The sequence below is a fragment of the Colobus angolensis genome, unplaced genomic scaffold, assembly GCF_000951035.1.
Source record: "Colobus angolensis palliatus isolate OR3802 unplaced genomic scaffold, Cang.pa_1.0 Scaffold2, whole genome shotgun sequence".
Taxonomy (NCBI): Eukaryota; Metazoa; Chordata; class Mammalia; order Primates; family Cercopithecidae; genus Colobus; species Colobus angolensis.
Window position 1 is genome coordinate 17,988,468 of NW_012115154.1, and position 3,766 is coordinate 17,992,233.

General features: G+C 43.3%; 1 protein-coding gene across 1 annotated transcript in view; it reads right to left on the minus strand.

Moving 5' to 3' along the window:
* The window catches only part of ZNF746 (zinc finger protein 746), a 147,641-nt gene that overhangs the window by 126,064 nt on the left and 17,811 nt on the right, over positions 1–3,766 (minus strand). The gene's annotated exons all lie outside the window — the stretch shown is intronic.

Here is a 3,766-nt window from a genome sequence, read left to right on the forward strand (position 1 = left end):
CCTCAGGCGAGTCCTGACAACCTGTGCCCAAGCTGGGTGGGGCACAGCTTGGTTTTATACATTTTAGGGACACATGAGCTATCAATCAATATGTGTAAGATGTACACTCGTTCCGTCCGCAAAGGTGGGACAATGCCAGGCGAAGGTGGGACAACTGGAAGCTGGGAGGGGGCTTCCAGGTCATAGGTAGAGAAGAGACAAAAGGTTGCATTCTTTTGCATTTCTGATAAGCCTCTCTAAAAGAGGCAATCTGATACAGATTTATCTCATAAGCAGAGAGGTGACTTTGAATAAAATGGGAGGCAGGTTGACCCTAAGCAGTTCCCAGCTGGACTTTTCCCTTTAGCTGGGTGATTTGGGGGCCCCAAGATTGATTTTCATGTCACACTTATGTGGACAGCACTTAAAACTGGACCAGAACAGCATCTTTCAGGAACAAAGGTTCTTTCAGCATTTCCTAGTTGTCTTAATTTCACACCTTCTGGATCCAGTCATTCTGCCTGGGATGGGGTGGTATTGGTCTTCTAGTTACAAAACAAACCACCAAGATCTATCACTCAATGAGTAAGCCCTTAGAAGGCCAAGACAGTTTGCAGAGGATTAAATGTCAACATGTTGAAGTATAAGGAAAGTGCTACATTGTGTTCAGATGTTCCAACTATCAGAGGCAATTTTATATCATAGTTAAGCTTTAAAAGCAAACTTCTGCAGAAGGGATCACTGAATTATATCAACCATCTCAAAAACTAGAGGATGTCATGGCATCCTATGCTTTAGAGAACAAACAGCTTTTTTGACACAAATCTCAACATTCATGCAGGTTCAGCTAGACAGCATAGAATTCAGAAGCACCAATTCATGATTTTTAGTATCCCTTATACTAATCATGTTTTATGAACCTTTTTAAAAAGTACCTAAAATACATTTAATTCTTCAGATTTCTGTACACAATAGTAGTTTATATTTTAGATAGATTAAAAACATGTTCCTGTAATAAAACTGTCTGAAAGCAAGAAAGTCTTACTATCTTTATATTGAATGGCTGAAAAACACAACAGAGAAGCAGGCACAAGTGTAGTGTCACTTGAGGCTCTGTCTAATTTGATCATTTAGCAAATGGTGCTTTGCTGTACTCCCCTGAGTTGAAAATATTCTGTATCCTGTGACTCTCCTTATTAGTTTCAGATGTAGTGGCCTGAAAAAAAGAGCTTCTTTTATTTTCAATGACGTGCTTCATGATTTCCTATTCATTAAAGTAGATTCCTTTTGTTAACAAGATATGTGAACTTTTTATTTAGTACTTTTTCCGCCCCCCTAAAAAGTGGCATTGGTAACTCAAAGGATAAACGCTAGAGGGGATGGACACCCCATTCCCCATGGTGAGCTTATTTCACATTGCATGTCTGTTTCACAACAGTTCATACACCCCGTAAATATATATGCCCACTAGATACCCACAAAATCTTAAGGATTTTAAGAAGCAGCTTTTGCTGTTCCAGTTTTACAAACACTTAGAGCTTTGGCCTAGAACTTGGGTACTTGCCCCTTTCGCGTCCCTGCCGTCCAATGCCTTCTGTTAGTGTAAACGGTCTCTCGGGGCAGTCTCCTTCCTGTATCCCCACTACTGTTTCAGCTCCTCCACCCAAGCCTGCCAGCCCTCCAGTTACTCTGTAAACAGTCTCCTTCCTCCTTAGCCTTTCCCTGCAAGTCTGGCTTTTTATCCATCCTTGTACACCTGAAGGCCAGCTTTCCCCTGAAGTCATCCCTCCTCTTCAACCTCTGGGATGGACAGGGTGGGGTCACCTTCTCAGTCTTATTCTCCACATTACCCCCAAACCCCAGCTCCTCCACCATCCCTCCCTGCTTCTCCTCTCTCGAAGCTATCTCCTTCCACCACTCGCTCCTCTCACCATTCATGTCTTCTCTGATATACGGGACTCCACAAACGGGATATTTTTAGAACCAGGCTAATAATCTTCTTTTCCTCACCTCCCTCTCCTTCTGTCCTCAGGAATGTCAAACACTATGGCAATGTGCTTCCAATGCTAAGGCCTCCCGAGATTTCCATCCTACTGCCTCTATGAACGTTCACAAACTCCACTCACTGCTGCTCTCAACGGGTGTGGTGAGGCATAGATTCAGCATTTTCCAGTAGTATCTTCTACTCTGCTTCTTGGTTATCAGCCGGGCACATGGCTTCCCAGAAGGAAATCTTCATTTCCCAGACCCTCTTGGAGCTGTAAGGCCACAGGCATAGGCTGGTCAATGAGATGCAGGTGAAAGTGATGGGTGTCCCTACAGCAAAGACTTGTCTTTTCCATCTCCCGCTGCCTGGCAGGTCGATGAGGTGCTAATGTGGCTAATGGCATGCTGGGATGAAAGCCAAGCCAGACAGACAGTCAGAAAGGAGAACTCGGGTTCTTGACCCTATGAAAAGTCATGCCCGGACCACCTAGCTGTGGACTTTTACGTGGCAGCTTTTAAGGTTCTGGTTTGTTTGCTTCTTTCCATTTTGCTTTAATCCTTTGTTATTTTGGTTGTTCAGCATTCATAGCCAAACTTGATCATCACTTATTCTCTTTCAGGATCTTAGAATCAGAAAACTCCTTCAATGGCACCTCTTCTGATGTTTACATGTCCTTCCTGTTACAGAAAATGTTTCATTATCCTCATTTTGACCTTAATCTTGTCTACCTCTCTCTGTTCCCATGACCCCAGAGACACCTTGGGGTTCAGCTATCTGCCTGCCTATTATGAACCCCATGTTTGGCCTCTCAGTCATGATTCAGGCTCCTCTGAGGGCTTGGCCTGTGGTCTGTCTAGCTCCCTCATGAGCCCTTCTGCTTCCGCGGATACACTCGCCATTGGCCTTTCCCATCTTTGCTCTGGGGGAGCCAGTCTTTGCTGGAGTAAATTGTACAGCCACACAAATGGTCCCACTGCAAATCTATGCCAGTCTGACCTCAACCAGTGCCTCTCTCCTAATGAGCAATGATTCCATTCCTTTCTAATTCACCTCTTCTCCGTTTCCCACCATGCCTGGTTCACACTTTGCCCTTCTTCCCAAGTAATGATTCCCAGTCTACCTCCTTGATTCTCTTTGGATGACCTGTTTTCTACCTGACTGAGAAGACCAAGGTATAGAGTCCCCTCAGCATCCTCTGCTTCTGTGCATCTCCACCTTCTCCTCATCCCCTCCAGGGTAGGAGACAAAGCCTGGTAGATGGTCTCCAGTGTTTGCTGTGAGGAATTAAAAAACGCTGTCCATGAATCTCCACATATATGCGTCTTCATGCAATTATTGGAATATTTTTGAAGAATAAATTCCTACAAGTGGTACACTGTAGACAATCATTTTTTTTTCCCTAACTTTATTTTAGGTTCAGGGGTACATGTGCAGGTTTGTCACATAGGTAAACTCATGTCACGGAGGTTTGGTGTACAGATTATTTTGTCAGCCTGTACTATGCATATGTATTTTTTCTGATCTTTTCTCCTTTCACCCTCAAGTAAGTGCAAGTGTGTAGTGTCCCCTTCTGTGTCAATGTGTCCTCATCATTTAGATTCCACTTGTGAGAACATGCAGTATTTGGTTTTCTGTTCTTGTGTTAGTTTGCAAATGATATATGCCCTGCAGCTCCATCCATGTTGCTCCAAAGGACATGATATCATTCTTTTTTATGGCTGCATAGTATTCCATGGTGGATATATGTCACATTTTTAAAAGACTATTATTTTTTGAGTATCTTTTTTTTTTTTTTTTTTT